The sequence below is a fragment of the Tyto alba genome, unplaced genomic scaffold (genome assembly GCF_018691265.1).
Source record: "Tyto alba isolate M040663 unplaced genomic scaffold, T.alba_DEE_v4.0 Super-Scaffold_6, whole genome shotgun sequence".
Classification (NCBI taxonomy): domain Eukaryota; kingdom Metazoa; phylum Chordata; class Aves; order Strigiformes; family Tytonidae; genus Tyto; species Tyto alba.
In genome coordinates, this window is record NW_024881327.1 from 17372200 (window position 1) to 17387007 (window position 14808).

A 14808-nucleotide genomic window follows, 5' to 3' on the forward strand; every position below is an offset into this window, starting at 1 on the left:
CCCTTAGAAGTAATAGGTGCATCATTTGAACGGCCAGATTTCATCTATTTACCTTTTGTTGTCTGTGTCTTCTTAAAGTACTAGTATTGCTGGTTTGGGTGCCTTGGCAACTGATATAGTAACTTGACATTAATTTATGTTAATTTGTGGGGTTTGTATCATACTGCTTGAATGACATGGTGTTTCAGCAGTGCTCACCAGTGCTCCTGTGAGAAATTACAGTGAGCTGATGATGATTCATTTTTATCCTGTATGTGCATCATCTCTTGGTTTTAGCTACATAATCCATTGTAGTTCTCGTCCTGTCTCCAGAAATAAGGCACGGTCGTATTTATCTAGTTTGTTACAGGGCTCTGATTTACATTAACCAAGAAAGCAAATGTGGTGCCTAACTCTTAGCAAAAATTTTCAATTTTCATAGTAGATTTAAAAGAAATTATTGTGTTCCTGGACTCTATGTGCTCCTGTTCTTAGTATGATTTATTAGCACAGAGGTTTTGAGGGGGTTTTTGCTGTCATTAGCAACTACTTCATTCTATGCCAAATTCTTCTGGCAAAAAATGAGATAGACCTCTGTTCACTGGTTCATAGTCTGGCTGTGAGAGCTTCCACTGTCTACATCTTTGTCTGTCCACTGATTTTGGAGGAACTCTGCCTGCAGAAGACTCACTACTTCTTTCTGCAGAGGACCTGACCATGCATCTCTCTGCTGGGAATATTTTGAATTCTCTCAAGGTGTGAAACTAACCACTCTCTTCAGCTTCATCTAGTGACTTCTATGCTAGTAGTAATTACTCTAGCAACTTTGGCAACAGTTTCATGATGTTTTCAAATTGTTTTATTCAAGTTCTTAATCATGGACAAGTGATGTAAAAAGGAAGCACTTTAACATAGGTTTAGGTAGATTTGCAAACTCCCTGAATTTTTGTTTGCTTTTCAAACCCTCTGATAAAAATAGAATATATATATATCGTAAATTTAATTTTTATTTGGAGTAGAACTCTTTAAATTTCTATAATACAGTTTCATAGTTAACCTATTCTGCCCTGAGTTAACTGAAAAATGTTGAAACATCAAAGCTTCGAAGCCATCTATTGTTAGAAATAGCTCCCTGTCTCCCTGTTCTATAGCACCTATTGGTACATTTCCTTCCTTTTATTACCTTTTCAGCTGTTGTGGGGTTTTTAACAGATCCATTCTTCAAGCTCTTCACTTAATTTGCTGTGGTTCTGACTCAGTTGTCTCTCAGAGCCACGAGGTCTGCTCCTCAGAGTGCATGAATTTTGGCTGGTGCAGTCTGGGTCTCTGCCCAGCCACCAGATCCCCCTGCCTCTGGAGTTAGATATGTATCAGAAGAATACCTCTAGACAAAATCATTGTAGTGGTAGGCAGTAGGTCCACAAAGGATGGATGCCTAAGATCAAATGTTATCTTTGTTACTGGAAGGATGTTTAAGTACAGTGTTAATCCTAGGTGTCTCCAGACATCCTTTTGTTTTTTGAGCTGAGGATCAAGTAACTGATCACACATAACAGAAAAAACACTGTACATTTTTATTAATCAGAAAATATTGTTAGATGGCAAATTCTATCCAATGGTTATATATAATACATGTGAAAGAAATCAGGGACTAATCATAGTATGGAAACTGAGTGAAGGGGAGAGACATATAGAAGAAGCACAAGAGAAAATCAGAAGTAGGAAATTCAGGGTATTTGTGTCCCTTTACTTTTTGGGAGGTTTTGTAAGTTTAAATTAAAGATTTAGCCCTTTCTGAAGATAGATTTGAATGACATCCAACGTAAAAAGTATTTCACCAGTTCAGACTTCCTATTGAAAGCCCAATTTCACAGTCATTTACACTGAAATCTATTAAACTTAAGCTGGTACTATTGGAGTTCTTTACATTACTCTTGTTCTTTGCAATCAAGTCACTATTCCAGTTTTGCCAAAGCAAAAAATTGCAGCAGCCACAGTTTAGGCAAGCACAGGGAAAAAAACGCAAACCAAATTAAATATAAAAAAATAAAGTGCTTTGAATTCGGGGGGGGGGGAGGGAGGTGTGTGTGTGTGAAGTAAAAATGATTTGTATTAAAGGTTAAATATACCCTAAACTATAATGTTACAAGTATTATAGGAATGATGTCTCTATATCCTTGTGCAATGAGTCATCAATCCACAGCCAAATACCACTGACACTGTACATTTTTTATCTCTACAGAACAATATTTGGATACCACTTACCTCTGAGGCTGTTCTTCTGGAAATTATAAATATATTTCTTTCTTGGGATCAAAAGAAAGCACATCAAAATGAATGATGAAGCATACAAACTGAATTTGCAGCTGTTTCATGTAAACTGGGGAAAGTATAAAATTTCTTGTTCTAATTCACTCTACCCAGAGTTTTGATGATAACAATCTGAAAATGTTGCATTTGCAATATTACTTACCTAGCTGTAAGTAATTACCTAGTTCTTATTTAGCTGTATAAATGATCACAAACAATCAGTCTTCCTGGTGTGAGGAAGGACCATGATACTATAAGCTTAAAGTAACCCTATACAAAACCATGGAGCTAATTCTAGCTGGACTGGTGAAACACAGCAGTTTAAAAATAGCATTACTGAAGGAGGAGTTCATCTTTAGTTGCAAATTTGCAGCACTCACTTTTTATCTTATACTAAAGGTATTTTATTCCTCCTTCTGGTGATCCAGAACACCAACAGTGGCTAGAAATTATGCTGATACGGAGTTATCACAAGCTTGCATACTACCCCACTTTATGACTCTTGGGATTTTGTAAGGAAGACATCCATGATCAAGACAGCTCCCTGCTAGATGTTGGAGAATATTATGTGTAGAAATCAGTGGTCCAAAATGACTGAAAACATCTTTAAAGCTGAGAATAAACAGATAAGCAATACTAACTATAAACAACTACAAACTGCATCCAACAGGATAGCAAAGTCAGTATATAAGAACTCTTGAATCTTCTTGTAACCAATATATCTTGTAGATTCAAAGTTCAGTTTTATCACTAAAGCTATTGTAAAGTAATTATGAATTTATTTTTAAAAGATGTGTCTTAATTTCCTTCATTATATTGCGTGCATTATTCTTTCATGGCATTCACTAGCACAGTATTGTGGAAATGCTGTCATTGTGGATATAGTCTGCTTGAAAGGGAACACCTAGACAATGGTCTCATATGGCTAATTTGTAATACTTCTATCATTGTACTATTGTGTGTATATGATGACTGTCAGTTCATCAGCATTTAAATCCGCTTATAAATATTTGATATTAAATTCTTTGTTAAAGAAACTTTAAGCCTTGTCTGGTCAAGTGATGGGTTTATTGTTTAAATTAAGCCTTAATATTTCACTTGCTCTGATGTTTTATGTGGCAATAGAGTTTTACAAGGATTTAATAAGAATAGGCTAAACTTGGTCTATTGTCATGAAAATGTTGGGTTTTTTTTTGTACTTTCTACTCTCATTCCAGTCTCTCTCAATGATTCTGAGATTTAATGGCTTATGTGTTCTCTTAGACATAGTCATCTACTATACTATGCTGCTGTGACTATTTCATTATTCTGTTTCTTGACTTCATGCCCATGTCATCAATTCAGCTATTGGTTATTCAGTTTGTTAATGAGGGAAAAGTGCAATGACCATTCAGTCAAATTACAGAATATAGAAAAGGTCAAGGTACTATAGTACATTATTCTAATTCATGGGATATTGTACATAAGATGATATATTTTCCATTCCCTCATACTTCATTTCATAACAAAATTATTAGAAGAACATAATATGGCATAAAATTAATCCACACTAAGAACAAAGCCTGCAATTAAAATGTTAAATGGCACCACTTGAATCCTTTCTTTTGACAATTACTGGAGCAAGAGTAAGGATTTAATCTTGTACCACATGAAATCATAATTTTATAGTTATCATTTGCCACAGAATACCAAATATATTTTAAATCTATAGCAAGTTATTGGTGCCAGAGTGCTGCCTAACCTTTACCCCTGAGAAGTAACTCAGTCTAAATTAAAATCCTGCTTAGCTTCATCTAATACTAGAAACTATGAAATCCCAAACAGCAATGTTTATGATCAAGAAGACAGCGATAAAGAATACAGCAAGAATTTTTTAGCCTCGCAGTTTCTAAAATCACCCATGAAAGTCAAGATCACAATGACAGTCTTTGCCCAGTAACTAAGCAAATATTCACTGTAAAAACTACTTTAAAACTGAAACTCTTTTCTTGAAACAGAAACTAAAATCCCATCTCCAGTCTCATAAATGGTAGTCACAGGACAGAAGAATTTTGGTAATTTTCTCTGGTTTTGTTTGATTAATCTTTTACTTTGTGTTGTATAAAATGGAAAAGCCTTGAATAAAAATTTTAGAAATACCTTTCCTCCTATCTCAACCATGGTGTGATTTGTTGGGATAGTTCCAGGAGGTATCAGATGCAGTCTTACATGCAGAGGAGAAATTAATTCCATCTCTTACCTCTCAACAATGACTATTTTAACCACTACAGTTTCAGATAAAAATAAAAGGAAGGGTTAGATTTTAAATGAAATAATGTTCTCTTTTTTTAGTCATCTTTCTCCCTTCCCTGGTTAGTTTTTTTTTTATCAGAAAATGCTTAGGTATGTAATTCAAGAGTCTTTACATCATTGAAGGCAGGAACATCAGTCTGGAAGAGATGTGGAGTTTAAAATATATTTTCTAATTTCCTAATGGATAGCATAAGTTACCTGTATTTTATTTGTAATTGCAAAGCTTGTGAGACATTTTGTGACTCCCTAACTTTAATTTAACTTGGTAAACGTTTAAAGTTATATCTGAGTATGGAAATTCTTATTGTCATATTCTCCATAATTTTGGTCTTTAAATTAATCCTGCTACTTATTTCCACCTACTTAATCCCCCCACTATCCAGATCTGTTATTTTTTTTATTCATACAAATATGTAGTCTTTCATGATGGTCCTATGAATTCATGTATTTCTGAAGCCTGTAATTTCACTTCTCTTTCACTAAATGGAGTTACCGATATTGTGATGAATTGAGTTATTGGACTGTGTCTCTTTCAGTTCTTTCTTGCCATTAATTACACTCCAGTCATTAATATGACAAATTGCAAAGTTTTCAACTTTGTTATTCTTTTCCTCAGTGTTCTGGAAAATCAGTTTAGTCTTAATCAATGAAAATTAGAGCCTAGGAGCAGATAAAAAGCAAGAAGTTGAAAGGCAAATGACAGGTTGGGTCAGGCTCCAATCTGCATCTGACCTGTGCTCACAATAACTCCAAATTATGAATTAAACTGCTTTTAACCAGATAAGGGCTTGTTTTACATTCAGTGCCCACTGTCACAAGTAGAATAGGATTGCTAAAGTGACCCATTAGTCTCTAAAATTCCATTTTACATGCAAACAGCAAAAACTGGGGGGCTTTTAGTAGCTCTTCATCTGTTTCAACAGTCCTCTTTTATCAGTCATTTGGGAAAGTGAGTATGTTTGGGTAAGAAAAATATAGAATTATCTTTTATTTCAGATTATTGGAATAAAATTTGGGAACACATTATTTAATTTATATTTGAAGTTATGCACTGAGAAGGAAAAGAAGAGCATGTTCTTCAACCTATTGTAGAGGATTCATAGTTTTGTCTGACACATACGTTACTTGAACAATAACTGCACCTGAAAAACATCACCTTTTATAGCCAAATCCACTATTAGCGACTTGGAAATCTGAAGGACATAATTCAGATAAACTTTGGGAGTTGTTAAAGCACACATATTTTCATTGACACTTTTGGATGTATTTTTTTCAGTAGAGGATTTAATCATGTTGAACTACCAAAGGAGAAAAAGGTTATGAACATCTTTACACAGAGAACAGATATAAATATAAGAAAAGAACATTATTTCAATACTGGGAGGCATCTGACTGAGGAATTCCAATATTTCTAGCAACCTTTCACTTCTGCCTTCTCTGAACCCATAGTATCCTCTCAACCTGTCTTCATGGTGTTTTGCTGAGTTTTACATCACCCACTTTTTGCCCTTCTTTTTAAAGGAAATTAATTATGAATCCTAACATGGTCACCTAAACACTTTGGAACAGAAGTATGATATACATGCATAAATTTAAGTATTATCCAAATATATTAATCAAAGGGCTGAAGAAGTATAGAGGACATGATCTCCAATAAACCAGCAACATTTTAGAGCTGAAAACACTGCTCTTCTTACCTTTGCTGCTGTGGAAGAAAAGGTTGATGATTCTCTGGAGATTCTGTGATAGCTCAAGACATGTCAATGACTCATCTGTAAATATCTATTCCCCTGAAGCTAGCAAGGAAAACTCCACAGAATGTGCTTGATAATATAAATCTCATCATGAAGCGATATACATCTTATAATAGCCACTTTAAGGATGAAGGCCAGATTTCCTGGCAGGTGTGAATTGGCATATCTCTGCTGAAATCACAGAACTGCTGTGTTACATCAGTTTGAGAGTCTGGACATATTTCCTTAGCTATTTTTGTCATGCCCCTAAAATCAATTCCTTGAAGGCTAAGGCAGTGAAGAAAGGAAATAACTCTACTATTGGGATATTGGCTACTACCTAGGCTATTGTCCAGCCTAAGACATCTGGGTTTTATACTATCACAAATAATAAATCTATATGTGAAAAATGTAGGGGAAAGGAGAGAAAAATACAAAGTAATACATGACCTTGAAATTACATTTTAGTGAATTTTCTTCTTCAGTTTGGACTATTTCAAATAATCTGCAGGTGAGTATATGAAGATAAAAGAAAATTTATGAAGCCATTGTTTACTTCTCATTTCTTCTAGCTTTCAGAGTAGGGTCAGAATTAGACCCATAGGACTCCACATCAAGAAATACTTAAATGCTAAGGATTGGTGAATGACCAGACTTTTCTGAATATTCAAAGTTATTTTTCTTATATGAATCACCTGTCTACCTTTAATTGCAAAAATGACCCCATATTTTCCATCATCTCTGAAAAATCACAGCAACCAGTTTAATTTTCCATGTTTCCCACCAAACTACTTATTCCATCTCTCATCCACATATCGTTTCTCTTCATTGTCAGTGGTCTGAACCAGAATACCAGTTTACCACACCTCACATGCTCTTAACAGCAGTCAGTTCATCCAGTCAGAATTACACCACCCCATGACAAGACCCTAGTGCTGAAGTCCTTTATATATGGCTTGTTTGGTCAGAAGATTTACACAGGTTTGTAGGGTTTACTTTGGAAATGACCTGTTTTCAAGCAAAGAAAAAGTAATTTTTTTTTTATGAGAACTGTTTATGTTAAGAACAGATTATTTGGTGAGTCAGACAGAGGAAAGGACTGGAAATCTGAGGGCATAAGCTATGCATGAGTTTTTCAGCCTCACTGAGGGTGTATTTGCCCAGATCCTTAGAAACATTTTGAGGAAGTCAGTAACTCCAGCCTTAGCCAGAAACCTGAGGTAGGTCCAGCTGCTTTAAGGAGTATGTCTACTTGGCACAATGCAGAAATCCTGGTCTAGGTCAGGTAAGATAGTTTGCTTCTGTATTGGGTGTAAATGTCAAGGTGTTGGCAGAGGGAGGCCCGCAGGAATGGCCTCTGTGAGAAGAGGCCAGGGGCTGTCCTGTGCCGACACGGCTGGTTCCAGGCAGCTCCAACAGACCCACTGCAGGACTCAGGTGAGACCATCAGCCAAGCTAGCGGTGCCTCTGTGAAAACAAATTTAAGAAAGTGGAGAAAATGACAGATGGGTGGTGGAGGAGGAAAAAATATTGAGAAACAGCAGGGGAGGTAGAGGAGTCGGGAGTAAAGGCATGAAGTTGGGCATGAGAAAGTGGAGAAGAAAGACGTTTTAAAATGTGTCTTTGTTTTTCACTACCCAAATCTATTTGATTTGGCAACAAATAATACTAATTTTCCCCCAAATGAGTCACTTTTGCTTGTGACAGTAATTTGTAAGCAACCTCTCTGTCTTTATCTCTACTGATGAGTTTTCTCATTCTATTTCCCCCCCCTATCTCACCAAGGAGGGGGAATGAGTGAGCAGCTTGACTGGCATTTGGCTCTTAGCCAAGGCGAACCCACCACAGGTTCATAGAAACAGGCTAATCATGTATAAATACTTGGTTGCCTGTCTTGAGTTCTATTCTCCTATACAAATTTTGCTTTCAGAATCTGTTGCAGGGGTTTTGGGGGTATGTCTGCAAGGCATTGCCATAGTAATAACTTCAGTTCCAGTTTCTTCACAGGTATCTTTGAGTTGCATGGACTTATTACTCATAAAATCCTTTGAGTTCTACAGATGAAACCCAGTGTATCGGGGCTATTAAATTTTTTGTTGTATGAGCATAGGTCATAATAGAAGAAGTTGGAAACTGACATGATGTTTGGGAATTTAATGGGGTATATTTTCTTCTTGATAGCCACATATATTTTCCATTAATGCTAATGGCAGTTATATGTGTGCAACAAGAGAACATACCACTTTGCATGTAAATTTCACATTTTATTTTACAGAGGATATGTAACCCTATTATCATCAGGATCTTAGTGCTGGCACGAAAATTTGTCCCAGCTCGGTGGGTTATAATCAAACATTAAAATGATCTAGCTGAGCCTAATTGTATTTTACCTTCCCACCACTTTTGTAATGAAAGTACTTTAATCCAAAGCATTTTCTGTGTCATGTGGATGAATAAATAGCCTTTTTCTTGAAGTTAAGTTGTTTTTAAACTCAAGCTAATAAAAGTACTTATTTCCATTTCCATCAGAGTTGCAAGTACAGTTAAAAGGCTTACACAATTTTGATTTGAAACATTATTCAGGAAGAGAGACTGGTAAAAGATTATGTCCTTGACTTTTGAAGGTATCTTCTAAACTGATAGAAAATGCCAGCTTTTGTGAATCCTGTATTTGATTTAGAAAATGCATGGGGTTTTTTTGCCATAGACTGATTTTCAAGAAAAAGTTAGCTGTAAATTTTAAATAGCACAAAGTCTTGTGTAAAGTCTTGTGACACAACTTAGGGTAACATTGATCGTGGCTCACAAGTTGCATTAGAGTTAGTGATCTCTTATATTTCTTCTCCCTTCATGATCCTCTTATTTGTATGAAATTTCTTTTTTCTTTACTTCACAAGTAAAGAAAAAGAGGGAAGAGAGCATAAAATATCAAAAGCAGGTCTCTCTTCCCTAGCACATTCAAAAGGTGACCTCCTCATTCTGGAGAATTCAAATTCAGGACTCTTGGCTGATTCAGGTATCACTAATATTTTCACTGGGAAAAAAAAAAAAAAAAAAAAAAAAAAAGCTGGATGTACTTGGAAACAGAAATGTCCTTTTGTAGAAATTCTGGAAGATAAAAAAATCCCCCAAAGGAAATGTATTTTTTCAAAATTTCCCATGGATAAATCTGGAAAATATCATCTGAATATAGATGAAGTGTTTTGTCTTGCTGAAAGCATATGAATCTAAGAAAATGGGCTTTATATCTAGTGTCAGGAATCCCAGGATATCAGGTTCACGGCAAAGAGCTAGCTGGAGATTTCTGGCATGATCCAGGACTTTCACTGCTGTCAGGCTCCATTTTCACAGCAGAAAGCCTCTGAGAGATGTTTAAATCAAAACAGAACAGGATTTTGCAATAAGACTTTGGTTCTTGAGTAAATTCCATCCAACAGCAGGCCAAATAGAAATCATGCTGGAGTAAAAAAAAGTTAGAAATTATAAGATATGTCAACTGCTGGCAAGACTCACTTGTTTTATTTCCTAATCAAGACAGAGGCATTGTAAAGGTAAGATGGGAGTCTATAGTAATTTGGACAACATCTGGAGAAGATCCAAGATCCTTGCTATGGTATAAAAGTAAGAACTGATGTTTCAATTTTCACTTATAGGTAGAAAAATCCATAAAAGTTTATTTAAAATCACTAGAACTGTTTGGTGTTTCATTCCCAAATCAGTAACCTGAAGCCAAAGGGAGATTTACCATTGACAGCCTAGGAGCAGGGTAGGTTTTATAATTTGACACAGGTATATACTTTGTGATTTTGATTTCCATTTATTTCTTCTGCTGTCTGACCTTCCTTTTCTCTTTCAACTCCCTCATTCTGTTTTCCTCCTTTTTGCCCTATACTGATTTTACTTCTGAGTGTTGGGTCAGATACTCAGAAATCGATATGGCTGTGGTTATTCTAGCAGAGCAGCTGCTTTTTTTATACCATCAGAGTAAAATTACAAATCCCTTTGAATGAGGCCTAAACTTTTACTGTCCTTTGAAAGTGTTTGTGCATTTAAGAGTCTTGATACACAGAGTACTGCTACAGAGGTTTCTACTAATAATGTTAAGATTTAAATATATATATATATAATCAGTATAACTGTAGTATTCTTTTTTAATATTTACATTTCTTCATTCTGAGTTTTGAAAACAGCATATATAAAATTCACCCGAGAAATACTGGAACTTAGAAACTACAATGGGACTCTGCTTCAAGAATCACCATCACTGTGCACCCTAAAGCATTTGGTTTAAAAGACAACCTGCACATCTCTTATGCTGAAGTGTAAGAGTAATAAAGCTGACTGATAAGAAAAGCCACAATTAACCACATTCTAAGCCCTCTCCTCTCAAAAAGACATAAACCCAGTAAGGAAAGACAGCCTTTCTGCAGAAATGTTAAACTGCAAAATTTTGTAGTGGTTGTTTAATATTAATAAAAAATAAATCCATTCTGTTTTTTAAAAATGTGGAAAATGTGAAATTCTGTATTAAATTCTATGAGCTTTCAAAGATATTCCTATAGGCCTTTGTGCAAAGGGCGGTCACATGAAAAAAACTCATTAAAAGTTGCACAGGCAAAACTTATGTTCCATGAAGCTAAACCTATGCACACATTTTGGAATAATCTTGACTTTAGTTTCTGTGAAGTACCACAACTCTCATCCCTAGAAAATCCTTTAGAAACTTAACTTAAATTTCTGATCCCAGTATAGTAAAAAAAGACATTGAACTAATTTCCAAGGGATTTCTGTGTGCTGCATCTTCCGTCTTCTCTCAGAAGCTTACTATACACTAAATTTAATTAAATTTGTCACGTGGCATTTGGATAGAGACTAGATTGTCTAACATATACCAGTGAGGCCTGGTGGGAGTCAACCAGCAGTCAGAAGGCATTCTCAATTATCTGAATTCCCTGAGGTTTTAAGCTACAGGCAGTATGACCGGCCATTGGGAAAATGGTGTCAAAAAGATCCTCATGGAAAGAGACACAGAATGTCCCACAGAGCTCAGCAAACTTTAGAATTTCAGAGGAAAAATATAAGGAAGTAGTGGAAGATGAAAAAATACATTTATTTTCTATTTTCTTCTGTCAGAAACATCATAAATTTTGCTACATAAAACCATTTTTTTGGTTTTAACATAGGACAAAATTGATCCAAAATACTGCCAACTTTAGAACAATTCTTACTTCATAAGTATGTTTTAAAATAAGTCTGGAAAATTTTAGTGATTCCACTAACTCTGATTTACACCATGGCTATCAGTGCTATTCATATGAGTGAGGCAGAGCTAGAACAGTAAAAGAACTACTGTAATCAGAGCAGAAATTGGCCCAGGATGTACTGTGAAACTAGAGCAGCTGTAGTGTCAAACAACTCATAGAATACTTCAAAAAACAAAAGTTACATTAAAACCAAGATGGTAAAAACATTTCCTTCTTGTTCCACTCTCAAAATTGGGCTAGGCTATTTGGGTGTATGAGACAACATCTAAATTGAAAACCCCAAGAATTATGCCACATTTCTGAATTTGGACATAGATCCTGTGACGGTTCATTTGTGGAAAGGAAATTAAGGTGTTTGGGTGAGACCTACCATCTAGGCATCTGGGATACCTGGACGCAGAAATGTTGTAGAAGCATCATTTCTGACACAGTTTGGACAACCAGACTTAAACTGATTTAGACTTTGTCACGCTTTAAATTGTGGTCAACAAACTCTTAATCTCAACCTATTTTTTTTACATCAACATCAGGAGTGTCAATGAGGAATTTATGGAAGTGGCTGAGGATCTGCTAAGCTCTACTTCATGCTGGCAGTATGACTAGTGAGTTGCATCACTCAACGGTCTCTGTGTCACTGAAGCAGACCAAAGAAAGTCAGAATGGGGAAAAGGATCTATCCACATACTCAAAAAAATATTAAGTAGTGTTTATGGGAATATGTAAACATCAGGTATGGCTAGAAACGTTGCAGCCAAATCATCTACTTGGTTCTAGAACGAAACCAAACCTGGACTTTCATGAGGATATGAAGGTAGCTCTGTAAATCTACTTCTTCTCATGGCCCTAGCTAACAGCTATGTTTTTTAGCTGTGGTCTAGACCTACAGCTGGGATGAGAACTTGTGGGTAGAAATTGATGAATGCAGACATCTGTGCTCATAATTTGCTAGCACTGATTCTTTTAAATCAATTTGATAGAGTCTGCCCATCTGTCTACTTGTTAATACTAACATGTTTCAGAAGCTGTAAAATGAACAGGTTGGTCTAAAAGGGCTAAGGGGAAACAAAATCCTGAGTGTCTTTTTAAAATGAAGCCCTGAATGTTTTTCTGCATGCTTTCTTGGATTTGTTGTATCAGTTTTTTAATCAGAACTCTCAACACCATGTTGTTTTATTAAAGAGTTTCAGTCAAAAGAGCCATAGCTTTCGTGTGGACATTTAAGAGGCCAGATAGCTGTTGCCTCAGGAAGTAGGGCAATTCTATCCATATTAATTCTAATTAATATTAGCTGAGATCAAGCCCTTTGTTTTGAATATTTGTGTTTCCTATGTCAGAGACTGTTTCTTCTAGATACTGGAGGACTCCCCACGTTAAATCATTGGGACTTGCAAGGATTTGTGGTCTTTTAAATGCTTATTTTCTTCCAATTTCCCGATAGTGCTTAGGCCTAGATCTTCTGTGAGATAAGCATCACTAGAGAAAACATTTAGAAGTGACAAGTCACATGAGAAGAGTCTCTGCTAAAGCTCTCACTGGTTTAGACTGAGTGTATCTCAGTATTCCAGTCCTTCTTCACAATGAACTTTTGAGCTGTTTGAGATTCATCCAAAATATCTTTTTTTTTTTTTTTTTTTTTTTTTTTTTTTTAATAATAACATCTAAAATAATCCTAGCACATTTACTGTGACACTAATATACCTCAGGGCCACCTTCTTACTGCACAATTTACCTACAGCATTCATTAATGGCTGAGAAAAACACACCCTGTCATGGCTTACTGCAACCTAACAGACTTAAATTGCATCCAGAAAGCTGACAGGCCAGTGCATTATTAACTGAGCCACTGAGACCCTTTAAACTGTATTGTATGTAAGTTTATAGCGCAGGGAGTATAGAATTTTAAGCTTGCACATTTTAATGTATTTAATTTGCCGCACTCGGCAGTTTGCTTTGTGAACTGTTAATCTTTTCAACCGATACAGCAAAATGTCACTGTATTCATTTGTGGAGTATAATAGGCTTATATCCTGAAACAATAAAGTTATAATAGCCTGTCCGCTGCCTAGAGAAGTTATACAAATTCAGCATGTACAAGGTGTTGTGTGTCCTACTTACCCTCTAGGTTTTTAAAACTCATCTTCTCATATCAGTGCCTTGAAAATCAGTAGTGCACATTACTTTGGTGAGATAAAGCCAAGTAAATGTCATGGATCAAGCTCTACTGAATTCTCTGTCTCCCTCTCTGGAATTGCTTTTAGTACCTTTGATACTAATTTGTTCTTGCCATCTCCACCCATGACAAATGCAAGCTGAAGTCACAGACATCCAGATTTGTTCTGCACCCTTGGTGCATGTACTGGTCTGGAACTGATGAGCGATTCCTCCACTTACGGTGGTGGCATGAAGCATCAGCCAGGTAATCACAAATTGTAGGGAAGAAAACTGCTACTAAGTTGTTCAGCCTCCAGGAAAGAGGTCCTAGGTACTCCCTCAATCTTTACTGATGTTTTTTGCATTTGTCTTCCATTCTTTCTTCTGACTATTTCTGCAAAAATTGTCATCTCTCATTCTCTACATGTGTTATGAAAAGGACTATGTGATCATGGAGGTATCACAGTGTTTCTACAGTAATCAGTCATCAACTGCAACAGAGAATCATGGGTGTGCAGATGAAGAATATAATAGTAATAAAAGGAATACTGACACTACCAGTGCTAGCATATGGAGACCTGATTATTTTTTGTACAAGTTTTCTATGTTCCTCAAATGAAACCCACTGGAGAAGGACTGATTATTTCTATCATAGGATTTCCATTCTGAGGAGTGGAAAGGTGACATCTTCTCACACTGAATTTCTGTCAGGTTGCTGAATGGCACTGCAGTTTTACTTGGCAACTCTAGGTTCAGCCTGTGAAGTATTTAGTTGACCTGCAGGGCATCTTACAAAGACTGTCCTTTTAAAAAATGGTTATCTTTCTGCCTGAGGGGAAGGTTCATGGGGGTTCTTTGTCCATAGCAGGAACGATGTGAAGGTTAGTTGGGGTTGCACACTTAGATACCATTAAATATTCTTTAGAAAAAAAGATCTGAAAACAAACAAACCAAAATGCAATGAAAAACAGCCACTTGTCAAATGAAGTCTTTGCTGTCTTGATCATTTCTACTCATAGTGATTAATTAAAATGTAGCCCGAAGCAGAAGGAGGTCATGCATCTCAGTCCACAACAAAG